The sequence below is a fragment of the Pogoniulus pusillus genome, chromosome 4 (genome assembly GCF_015220805.1).
Source record: "Pogoniulus pusillus isolate bPogPus1 chromosome 4, bPogPus1.pri, whole genome shotgun sequence".
Taxonomy (NCBI): domain Eukaryota; kingdom Metazoa; phylum Chordata; class Aves; order Piciformes; family Lybiidae; genus Pogoniulus; species Pogoniulus pusillus.
In genome coordinates, this window is record NC_087267.1 from 36077021 (window position 1) to 36090359 (window position 13339).

Consider the following 13339-nt stretch of genomic DNA (forward strand, 5'->3'; position numbering starts at 1 on the left):
ATGAATCCTTCAGGGTGGTGTACAGGCTTCCAATATTCTTTTTTCTGTTACTGGACCATGTGAAGATACAACAGATTACAACTATAATATTAAATATGTTAGATAGCAATTTTCAGTGAAGTTAAGGATTTAAGAATTTAAGTGAAAAGGGGCATGTGCTGCAAGTGTTGGGATATCCAATTTCATTCCAATGCCATAATTGTCATAGGCTGCAATACCATAGTATCAGTGGGCTAATAAAAGACAGGGAAAATCAAGCTTGATACAAGTCAATCCAAATCCAAACCCGAATCCAATCCAAATCCAAATCTGTTTATTGCACCTCAAGCATAGGGTCGTATACTTTTTTATCAGAAGGCTACACAGGAAAGTTACAAATCATCTCAGACTCTGATTGGTTACATGCACCTGCGTTAGGATTCCGCACTACTTGGCAGACATTCTTTGTACTCTCTCAACAACACGTTTATTGTGTCTGGCAATTCTAAGTCAGCAGAGATAGGTGAAAACCACCGACTCCAGGCTTACACTTGTTTACATTTGCTACACCATTCTCTAAGGTCATTCCAACCCTCTATCAGCACTTATTGAACTCTCTCCTGTCCATGGCTGGACAATAGCTGCACCACAGTGAGACAATTATATAAAATCACTGCATTTAATATTACTATATCCAACAATAATGATGCAGGTGTGTATGTGTACTGTCAGCTACCTGTTGAAAAATACATCACACAGTTTTGTAGGAATGTTTTGAAGAACTTCTGTGTGACAAAAGCAAAGCACACATCAATTCATGACATGTAGCTACTGCACTGAGGAAAATAAGGAAACTATGCTACCCATGTGCACACAAATGGATGCATAAAATGCATCATCTATTTCATAGCCAAAGCTATTTCCTCTCTTTGTAGGAAGAAAAATGAAAGGGCATTTTGTTTCTTTGCCCTCTTTATCTTATCTGCCCTAATTTGACAGGCTGCTGACCATTTAGTCTGCAAAGACTTTTCAGATACAAGACAGCACCAATGAACAAGGCCAGAGGGCCCTTCTTGCTCTTTCTTGTTTTCAAAATGTAAAATGGCCTAGCACATAGCATACGGATATCAAGGAGGAGCAGCCATTAGACAGATCTGGATATATTTGACCCCACTGGAGTTCCCATAAAACTGCATCTGGGATACCAGTCCCTGTCTCTGCTTCACCTCTGTTAACTGGTATTTCAAGAGTGTCCAAGGAAATCTGGACTGCATTCATTACTCTGGTATGGATACTTCACTAAGGAGAGTGAAACTGATCCTGTCTCTCGTAACACCCTTGTAGGTAAACTCATGAACATTGGGTTAGATGATTGGACTGTGAGATAGACTGGAAACTGGCTCAACAACAGTGTTGAGAGAATTGTGATCAGCAGCACAGAATCCAGCAGGAAGCGTGTGGCTGGTGGTGCTTCCCAGGGATCAGTACTGGGTGCAGTTTTGTTCAGTATCTTCATTAATGACCTAGACAAGAGGATTGAGCGGACCCTCAGCACGTTTGCTGATGGTATGAAACTGGGGGGAGTAGCTGACACCTTCTGATGCCATCTAATGACATCTGCACAGGCTGGAAAGTTGGGTAAAGGTGAAGCTCAATAAGGACAAGTGCAGATTCCTACGTTTGGGGAGGAGTAACACTAGGCCTCAGTACAGACTAGGTCATCCTGCCAGAAAGCAGATCCATGGAGAAAGAACTTGGAGTACTAGTGGGCAGTAAGGGCTGTCCTATCCCAGTGGGACAGCAGTGTGCCCTTGCGGACAAGAGAGCGAGCAGCATCCCGGGGCACACCAAAAACATTTATGTCCAGCAGGTCTAGGGAGGTTCTCCTGCCTCTTTGATTTGCCCTGCTGACACCACACCTGGAATACTCTGTCTGGTTTTGGGCTCACAATTCAAGAGAGACAGAGATCTGCTAGAGAAAGTCCAGTGTTCTGTAGTCATTCATGCGCTGAAAAAAGCAACAATGGTTGGTTAAAAAACGTGTAGGGCTTTTCTTTTTTAAATGCAATTATGGGCTCTTTGTTACCAAGCATCAAACTTTATGACTGTCTTTTAGATGCAGTTTTCTGTGAGGTTGATCCCTCTTGTTTAATAATTACAAAGATTCATAAATAAACTATCTATTATATCAGATGGCAGAATGCCTCCTTCTGATAAACCCATGTAATCTGAGAAAAAAAACAAACAACAATCCATGACCTCAACTGTCCTCCATCAACATAATGCTACTCTTCTTCTAATTCTTATTTTTTCAAGATTTTATACTTTAATAGTTTTTGTTGTACAGTGTACTCTGGAGAATGTTACTTGAAAGCTGCACATCTCAATCAATCAGCTGCTTCATTTGCAAATGCATTCTCCATTTCAGAGCCTGACCTCAAATGTACAAAGCTCTCACCTCTCTAAAATGCCACTGCTGTGGCACGTGTAGTAATAACATTTATAGTGATGTAGAAAAATCTACTTGGAAAGACCTAAATAAACTCCACCTTCTAAAAGACAGGCTCTATCTGCATTGAGTGCTGCCATTTAAAACAGAAAGTCACATACCCAAAGATGTGCAAGATGCAAAGCAGAAATTACTATGCAAGCAGAAGATTAGCAGGGAATATTAAGTTTCTAGAGAAATTAACATCACATTAGCATAGCCATGCTGTCTTTAAATTCTTTCCATTTCACAAAGTTGTGTTGAATTACACTGAGCTTTTTGCTAAAGGCACAGCTGGTGTGTTGTGGTTCCTGGGATGTAAATGCATATTAACGGCTACTTGAAAGGGGTAATAGTGCAGGGGAAAATAAACAATGCATTCTTTTCCTCTTTGGAATGGGCTGCCCAGGGTGGTGATGGAGTCACCGTCCCTGGAGGTGTTCAAGAAAAGACTGGATGAGACACTTAGTGCCATGGCCTAGTTGACTGAATAGGGCTGGATGATAGGCTGGACTGGATGATCTTGGATGTCTCTTCCAGCCTGGTTGATTCCACGATTCTATGATTCTGTGATTCTGTGATCAATGTGTTCCCACACACAGAGGCTGCAATTCTCTGTCTTGAAAATGGATTTGAAAACTGTCCATTACAATATGAGATCCAAATCCATGAACTCTTTGAACGTTAGCAAGCCTTGAGAAGTACTCCCCATCAGGACAGTGTCTGCACAGGCTGGTACAGGTAAAGCTTAGATATATTACAATCACGACTAAGTTTCTCCAGGGTGTTAGCCAGATCAGCTGCATACCAGAAATGCAACCAATGCAGTTAATCTGTAAAGAACGAGCAGCTACCAAAGCTCTTATTTCAATCTTCAGTCTTTATGAGATTAACTTTTTGCAATGGCTAGTGTCAGGATTCACAGGCCGGTTCAGCCACGAGCAGTTTTGCTGGTTTTGCATTACATTTGTAATCCCCCAACAGTGACACAGAGTATTTTTCCTAAATCTTCAGAAACGTAGCTAGATGTTTCTATTAGAGTGAGACCAGTGTGAGCCTCATTCTTTGAAAGCAGTAACACAAACCCAGCACCCTCTTACATATCACAAATTACTTTCATATATCCTAGAAAAAGAAGAGTACAGACTCATGATGTTTGGGCTTCACTTTCCAAAGTCTGTCTGATGAGACTGCAAGTGTTTTTATTCAGAAAGCTCAGGCATAGAAACGGTTTCCAACAGTGCGTGCAGGGCCAAAGGGCTGTAAGGGTCAGTTCACAGTAAAGCTGAACAAGAATGACATTAAATGTAATGCAGCTTTAAAACAATGTCGTCTCAAAGAGGCTTCACTCTCCTTTCTCAGGATAGGGTAAATGCTTCAAGGTCAGGAAGCCACACTGCTTGTCAGTGTATTCAATGCATATTAAAAAGACAGGCTATTAAGGAAGAGCCTCTGACATTTACTTGGGAGTCAATCCTCCCCCTTTTGCGCTTGCCCCCTTCCCCAATTTCAACACATTCCCTAATTAATCATCAATACAGTGTAATAGAATTGATGGAGTAGTCATTACCAGGAATTACCCATTCTCCTATCAAATCAGAGTGTACAGAAAGGGCTGTGTTTCAAATAGGTGAACTTAATTGCCTGATGGTCCCCAAGGGGAATGTACAAATAGATCAAGACATCACACATGCACAACTGATCTCAGCTCTGACACAAGCTTTTTGTCACTCCTTCATCCATCTTTGCTTACTAGAGTTAATGGTGACTGGAGTTTACCCCAGACAATTTAGTAAACAAGAGCATTGCTTGTGTTTCAAATGAAGCATACCAGAACATGGGATTTAGTGACATTTTGATTAAAGGTCCATACATAGCAAAGACTTTTTATGAGGCAGCTGCTTAAAAGACAATCTATTTGAGTAAAAACTGAGCAGGGTAGCTGGTATCCCTTGGCAATTTACTGTGAAACGTTTGGTTGCTTCACAACGATCTGATTCACAATCATTGCACTTGCATGGTTGGTTGATTAAATCAGTATCTCTAGCAGTCATTACAGTGAGCAAAGAAAAAAAGGCAATTGCTAAAGTAATGCCTGTCTTTGTTATGAAAAACATAAATCACAAGAGCACATTTCATTTCCTTTTCCAGTACCTCTTTCTCTGTTTCCATTCACCAGTATAAAGTATTGGGGCATTAAGTAACAGGTCAGAAATAGTATTTAATTTTGCAAAGTGTTAATTCAAATCAGTAATGATATAAGTACTGAAGGGAGTATGCTATCGGTAGTTTAATAACACAACTGCAGATTCACTGATATTGATCTAGGAAAGATTTCCTTTAAAATAAAAACTAAAAAGAAGGAAAGAGAGAGAGAGAGAAGGGTATTCACATAGAAAAAAACGATGGCAATTTGAATCTGATCATGCAACATAACACACTAACATAATATACTGCACTCTGTCTCTCCCTGTGCTGTGATCTGCACTGTGACAAGCTAGGCTACCAGAACTAACTAGAGAGTATCTAAAGACAGATGTGTGCTATTGAAGTATTCAGGCAACCTAAAAGAGGCAAATCAGAAAGAGCCTGGAAAGCAGGGGAAATGTCAGCTCTGGAGGGTCATGTCACACTTTTTTAGACCTGGATGGGTGTCAGTAAGTAGAAGAGAACAGTAGTTGATAAGGACAGAAAATGGGAATAAAGAGACAGCTCTTGCATTGAAAAAAAAACCCCTATGAACTATAAGACTGAATTGCTTAACTTAGATAAATCTCTTTGAATGAGAACATTTTAACTCTTTAAAAAACTTCATTTTACTTCTAATATTCTGCCCTAGTCAGTTGCCAGTGGCTCAGAGAAAAGGCCATTAGGTTAGAAAGACGCAGGAGTCTTTTAAAGTAGGTGCAGTTTCTGCCTTTCTCTTCATTGTCATGACGGTGGCACAATTTTGCTGTGACAACATACCAGATTCCAAGGATACATTGAATACCTTGGCAGTTCCCAGATGGAAAGGAAGGCAAAAAGTTTGCTACAGCTGTGCTCTCATGTTCACCATAAAGATAGTTCTCAAACAGTAGAGCCATATCTTTGCCAGACACTCATTCACTAAGTCACAATTTGAACAGTTTGCTTCTTCACAGGCATATTTTTTCATACCTATTTTTCTTGGTTTTGTCTGCATCTGACATGTTAGGGGTAGTAGTTTCCATATCAAGGTTCTTTCTTACTTGTTCCATCACCTCCATGTAAAAGTCAGTCCCACAGCATGGTGAGGTGTGTGCCACTTGCTTATTTCAAAACACTCTCACACAGATGTATTTAGCAGAACCTGAAACACCTTACATAACATGTGCAAGTCAAACAGAATTGCCTGCAACAAGCACTGACCTATTAACCAAATTTTGTCAAAGAGTGGTTAGACTGCACAGAATGAAGGTGAAAATCTTTTCCAGATAAAAACTTCTTTGTTACACTGTAACCATAAAGCCTGTCTTAAAAGCCTGTCTCATTGCTCGCCTCTGATATCCTAGTTACTGATTAATGCTTCAAAGTTGCATTGGAAGGCCCTAGACTTTTTTTTTCTCTGTGGATTATAGACATTACATTAGATGAATATACCAAACAGCTTAAAAGTGTGCTTTGAATGTTCTTGACCTGATCAACATCCTTTGAGGCATCTCCAAGTGTCCTGAAGGTTCACTGAGTTGAGTTTTTACAGATACACATAGTTTTCTTTCCCTTCCTCAACCATCTTCACTAATTTCTTGTTATTTAAGAGACTGTTTAAGGATTGCATTTAGAAATCATTACTCAGGTCTCAGAATGAAGAGTGTGGTTCAAAATGTATTTATGCTTAAATGCAATATTCAGAATAATTTTATTGTACCTTGGTTTTATCTGGGTTATTTCAGAGAGCTTATAACGGCCCTTCAGGAGGTGGTAAAGGCAACAAACAGATTTTGTTGTATGAACGTTAGGCAGGGGTAATAGACAGGCACTTTATGGGCAGACAGTCAAAGTATGTTCATCTAGCACTAATTGTGAGTGATTTGCTTGTCTCACCTTTAGTGTTCTGTTACATGATTAACTCTGTGGGCAGAGACTATATCTTTACCGTAACTTTACACAGTATTTAGTGCTTGGGAGAATAAATGAAGTCTCTGAAGGTTTTCCTGGAACAAGGCTGAGGCATTTTTTAATGCCTAAGGGATCTGTGTACTTGACCTCCACTACTTTAATGACAATCTGAGGGTATTTTTGTCATCTGCTTTAGGTTCTCTAAATGTTCTAAGCTGCCTCTTTGGAATTTTCTGCCTAGGTGGGAAAGACCAAAAAGCCCAAACTGGGCTTTTGAGGCTTCACCTAAGGATTGTACCGTGGGGTGCACAGTCCAGGAGCTTTCACAAGCGTCTAAATCTCCATTTTTTTTTCCTCCAAAAAGAAAACATTCATTCACTAAATTGCCAATGTGCCTCTCTACACCCCCACCCCCCCACCCCCTTAAATTCAAGTGAGAGTTTGAGAATGGGCCACAGTTTCAACCACCTAATCCCACTGAGTATAGAAAAAGGTAAACAAAGATAGAGACATCTGGCCAACCACCATTTGTAAATTAGCATGTGCTTTTTTCTACTAGCAGTGCTGATTGCTGAAGGCTATCTGGAAAGCATTCTGAGACCAGCTGATGTCTAAAAGGCCCTTAGCACACAATAAAGTAGCACAATCAAAATTTGATCCATTTCTACTCCTTCCTACGGATGTCACAGAAGCACAATTTTTTCCCCCATTTAAAATAGAGGAGTGTAGTGATACATGAGATCTGTTGCCAACACTACAACCAATGATACTTTAGATAAGAAGGATAAGATAGCTTTCAGAGTTACAAAGGTAACAGACCACTTTAATGAAAGTTTAGAATCTGTGTTTAATATTTAATCAACTTAATACTTTGATTTATGTAGGCTACTGCAAGAGAAACAAGGCAGTACTTTCAGGGAAGAGCATTTGAGTAGAAAAATGTTGACGTTTCTACTCAAGTTAAACTCCTAATTGTGTATAAATCTTTTATAGTTCTGTTTCTATGAATAAATTACTTTCTCAATGCAAAAAAAAAAAGCCCAAATCAGGCATTTCTAAAGTGCAGTTTATGATAAGCTGTCATCATAAAACACTAGCTTCTCTTCAGTTACAGTGCAAAACCAGCACTAGCATCAGACACTGGGAGAAGCATTAACGCACACCCAATACAGGTCAGTTATGTTCTTTCACTGTGTAGAAATTATTTGAGACAGCTAAAACCAGTTCTTAATAAAAAAAGAAGAAAACGAAGGCAAAACAATGCCTGATTTATGCACAAAAGTAATTTGGTTCTTAAGAATGGCATTAGATTTGCATAACTATATCCTAAGTACGTAGTGTTGGCTGAGATGAAACATCCATGTATATAAAGCTTTATATCAAAATAGAAGAGCTGCCTCCATACATACTCTCTACTTTTTGTAGACAACATAATGAGATATTGAAAATGTGCATCAAAATGTATTGTAAAAGTATCTGATGACTGCTTGCTTCCATCTACAACTAAGGTATTGGAAGCTCTGTTACCATGCTCTTGGTAACTGCTAAATAGAAAATAATCAAGTAGCATGTTCTGGACTAGTAAACTGCAAAATCTGTTGCTATTCACTGTTGTGATAAGGTCACAGAATTCTCTCTTCTCCACTTCTGTTGGTATACTTTGAAACGGTCTCTTGCCCTACCTAAAATCATATATTCCTTAGCAAGTATACATTTGCTTACTCCACGGACTTTTAATTTCTGACTTTTACCACTTACTTTCAAATGCCAATCCAAAAGTGTGTCAGCACTAGAAGAGTCACATCGTCATTCACACAGTCCATTGGTAGTAGCTTTGGGGAGGGAATGTGGGAAGATTGATTTTGTTCACAGAAGAAAAAAGGAAGTGAACTATGAAATGTTAAGCTGACCTTTTATTTGTTATCAGCCATTGGGACAAGTAAAAGGGCCCACCCTCTTTGTTATGCTTATTGGCCTTTTGTCAACACTACATGCTCCAAATTGGTATTTCCTGAAAGGCTAAATGAATTACAAGTGACCTGCCAAATCATAAAGGAAATCATGGCAGAACCATGAAAAGAAACATCATCCTTGTCACCGGCTCACTAGAAATTTGGGCAAGAAAGTATGAGCAGAAACACTTTAGTTCTATAAACCTCTAATGCCTTCAATAATCAGAAGAAGCAAGCAAAACCATCTAGAGCAGCTGTATCTCTCCACATCCACTCAAATTCTCAGCACTCACCTGATGCAATAAAATGAGTAACTCATTCTATATTACTTTGCACTATTTTTAAGCTGGTATAAATAGATTGTTTTAGCAGCTTCCAGAGCAAGAATGACACAGCAATACAGAAACCAAGTCCTGCTACTTTTCCATGGTGAAAAACTGATATGAACCAACAGGGCACTTAAAATTTTGAAAGAAAAGCCAAGAAAAAGCTTTGTGTGTGGTTACAGTTAAAAAAGGGAAGCCATTATTTCTTTCAAAAGCTACCTGATCATGGCTTAAATAAGATGCTACTAGTTTGCCTCTCCTACAAGCACAGGACAATCAGCTGTCTAATTTCCCCCGGACCCATGTTACCTTTAGAATTATAGAATCACTGAGGCTGGAAAAGACCTTCAAGATCATTGAGTCCAACCCTAGCCCAGCTACCATGACCACTGAATTATATTCTTAGGTGCCACATCTACATGCTTCTTGAACACCTGCAGGGATGGTAGTTCCATCACCTCCCTGGGCAGCCTGTTCCAACCCCTGACAATTCTCTTGGTAAAGAAGTTTTTCCTAATGTCCAATCTAAACTTCCCCTGGCACAACTCAAACCCACGTCCTCTCATTCTATCATTGGTTACTTGAACGAGAACAACACCAGCCTTACTCCAACCTCCTTTCAGGTAGCTGTAGAGCTACTCCAGGCCAGAGAGTCTCCTGGACCGATCACAAGTGATTTTGCCAGAGCTGCATCTACTTACGTCTCCTCTTGGGAAACATTACTCAGTTTGCATGGCCATAAAATGTAACACTGGACTTCTCACACAGGCTGTTGTTTTGTTATTTTTTTGGTGGGGTGGGTTTTTGGGGGTGTTTTTGTTGTTGTTTTGTTTGACTGATTTTGTTTGGGGGTTTGTTTGTTTTCTGTCTGGTTGGTTGGTGCTTTTTTTGTTTGTTTTTTTTCAGGGCCTCATCCTAACAAGTCTAACAACTGGCAAAGCACTGAGATTTGTTGTCTTGTAGCGTGAATCCAAAGAATCCAAACTATGGCTTGTGTTTTGTACACATATACCAAGCTCCTCATGCATTAGCTCACGCATTCTTCCAGTAGTTCTCATCTTCTATCACATATACACCATCTAGTTCATTGTTTTAGCCATATGCTGAAGACACTTCCAATCTTCAGTTACTAGGAAACAGCACGTGATTTATCTGTGCTGTGTATTCTCAAAGGCCTGTTTAGATGTACATCTTCTGCTACAAAATTCTGCAGAATTCTGTTAGTCTTTTGATAGGCACTTCAGTGACACTGCACAGCCTACTCAACAGTTAAGTGTTTAACTGCTTCATCAGCTGTATTCTCAAGCTTCCATAATTTAAGGGGTATGCATACAGTGCATTTAGTATTTTTCAGACTGATGTAGCACTGCTTTACAATGAAGGAAAAGGGAAAAAAAGGGTTGCTAGAATAGGTTTCTCTCAGCCAAATTCCATGAAGTCTGTAAAACCCTTATCGAAAATAATTTCAGTGAGTAGGGGCTTAAGCTATCAATCTTTACACAGGATTCAATGAAGTCTACCAAAAAAAAAAAAAACAAAAAAAAATTTAAAAAGGAAAAATACAAAACAAAACAATGGCCAGTAGGTATTTCAAGAAGTTATGATCAAAAAGCATTTTGAAAAGGTTAATTTACACACGTGCTCCAGGAAAAGCCTGGCCATTTTCATCCTCCCTGAAAAACTGCTTTCATGAAATCGAAAGGATGAATAATGATATAACAAAACCAATCAAAGCAAAGCAAAACAAATAAAATGAACAAAGAAAATATGGTATTGCAGAAACTAAAGCACTGTGAAAATGATGTCAGGACTGGAATACCTCTCCTATAAGGACATACTGAGGAAGATGGGGTTGTTCAGCCTGGAATACAGAATGCTACAGGGGGACCTAATAGCAGCCTTCCAGTACTTGAAGGGAGCCTACAAGACAGCTGCAGAGAGATTGTTTGCAAAGGTCTGCAGTGCTAGGATGAGGGGCAATGGTTTGAAAGTAGAGAAGAACTGATTTAGATTGGATGTTGGGAACAAGTTCTTTACCATGAGGGTAGTGGCACTCTGAAACAGGTTGCCCAGAAAGGTAGTTGAGATCCCACGCCTAGAGATAACCAAAGGTGAGACTCAACAAGGCTCTAAGAAACCTACTCTAGTGGAGGAATTCCCTGCTGACTGCAAGGGGATTGGACTACATGAGCTTTGGTGGTCCCTTCCAATCCAAACTATTCTACATTTCCATGAACCACAAAGCTGTTGCTGAAAGAAGACTTATCACTTCTGTGTTGTGGGTGAACAGGAGTTTGTTTGCTCATTTTTCACATAGCTTTGTTTCCAAACGATGGTGGGCAGCTGTAAAACACTTTCACTGACAGTCCACGTTTATTGGATAGCTACTTTCTTAATGATCCGGTTACTTCCATGACTCTATACAATCAACTACTCTAAGTTAAAAGCCACTCTGTATCATGACACAAACACATTAAAATTGCATCACTTAATAGGGAACCAGCTCGAGGAGCATGCTTAAAATGTTCAATATGGTTTTTGGATATTAGCACTAAACAGCAGAATTCCTGGCACCAGAATGAATGCTTTACAGCATAGAGCAATGGCCTCTCTAAATATGATGCATGACATGCTGGAAGGATCTGAACAGCAGTAATTGCAGCTTCTACTTGAAATTCTTTTGGGGAATTTGATGAGCTCCAGTTTCAGCACCACAATGAAAATTGATACTTTAAGAATAGACAGGGGAATGAAATAATGAAGAAATGAAAGGGGAAAAAAATACCCAAACTTCAGGGAATTTGCTGTTTTCCTTCTTTATAATGGGCCTGCTCCTTTACAAACAGCATCTGCTATAAAATGGTAAATCTCTTTAAATCATAACAATTTCAAGAAAATAGAATGAAGAGGAAAGAAGGGTGGAAAGGCTGTGAACATTTAGGGGAGTTGTGGTTTGTTTGTTTGGTCAGTTGGGGGGTTTTGTGGTTTTTTTTTTTGGAGGGGGTGATTTTTTATTTTGGTGATTGTTTCTTTGGGTTTTTTTTTTTTGTTTTATTTTTTGTTTTAATCAGGAAAGGAAGGAGAACCATGGAGTTAGAAAATGTTCTGAATAATATCACTGAAAAGGAAGCTATGTTGATATTAGCAGATTCTGTCAGACATCAGGAGCAAATCAGGTGAGCAAATTGGATAGGACCAAATGCCCAAATGAGGTGTGCTTTGGGACTTGGCCCTGTGGACTGTCTGTGAGCAGTTAGAGATTGTTAGTTGTGCTCATGAAACAAAATTTCCAGTTAATTTTCATGTGGAATAAAATTCATGTGCTCCAAGATCATTCTGTAATACAAATCCAATGTGTGCATTCCTGATCTGAACTAAAATGCTAAACACACCGGAATCTGTGGCTAAACTTAGTAAGTTTTTGCATTAATGTTTGTACTCCCTTTTGTAACAGCCATGAGAATTTCCAGCATTATTCCTTCTTTGTTTAGAAACCTTTTTTTTATAACTTAGACCAATGTAAAATAGTTTGCAACACAAATATTTGATTTTTATGCTCATTTTACCCCTTTATCACTGATTTTCATAATGATGGCCTCCACAGCAATCATTCCATCAATCACAAATAAATCAGAATGTATTCAACTACAGCTAAGAAAGGTTAGTCTTGAATGCCAGAATTTCTGTGTAGTTACGAGGTACTCAAGTTAGCTGGGGATGAGGGTGGACTGACTACTTTATCAATACATCAAGCACTATGAAAGCCATTTTACAACTCATATTCTTATTATCAGTCTAAAAGGGAAAGCTCATTTATGTAGGTATTTATATAGATGCTTTGTAGTCTTTTTATTACTTCTTTTTGTTTGTATGTATGGAAAATGCATTATCATTAGATTCCCCTCCTTTCTCAACATCCTCTTTGAACTGAAAAGACTAAGCAAGTGCTGCCTCATCACTGCTGAGAAATGTGCAAAGGAATAATGGAGCTTATGGTACAAATGGGGTAAAAAGTGAGTTTCAAACAGCTCCCAGAGCTACAGCTGTGGTGCACCTGGGTATTAGGTATGTGGGTTGCAAATTCCCTGAGCCGGCAAAGAATGGACTCATCTGAGTCAAAGGACTTTAGCCATGGGGAATGACTGAATGCCAGCCATCTACACAGCAAAGTCACTCACTGCTGCAGGAATTTCCCAAGAATTCTGGACAGTTATGAAGATTCCTCCAGGAACCTGAACTGATTTTGACCCTTCACTAATCAAAAACCTTTGGGGTGAAACTGGCTAGACACTCTCCTAGGTGGTTTCTGCTGCAGGATTAACTAAATTGTACATTAATCATTGATATTAAAATATTTAACAGAAAAAACATTCAAAGTGTGGCCATGTAGGACAGCCTCTTTAACAAAAGTAAGGGAAGTAGGGGATGTTTTGTATATACTTTAAGACAGTTCATAGTGATGGATCACATTTGCACTTAAGTGACTTAACAGGTGGCCACTGTATATAAGAGTT

The 13339-nt window shown here is 39.2% G+C and overlaps 1 protein-coding gene across 5 annotated transcripts in view; it reads right to left on the reverse strand.

Annotated features, from left to right (window-relative positions):
* The window catches only part of CACNA2D1 (calcium voltage-gated channel auxiliary subunit alpha2delta 1), a 407133-nt gene that overhangs the window by 356647 nt on the left and 37147 nt on the right, over positions 1 to 13339 (reverse strand). The window lies entirely within an intron of this gene.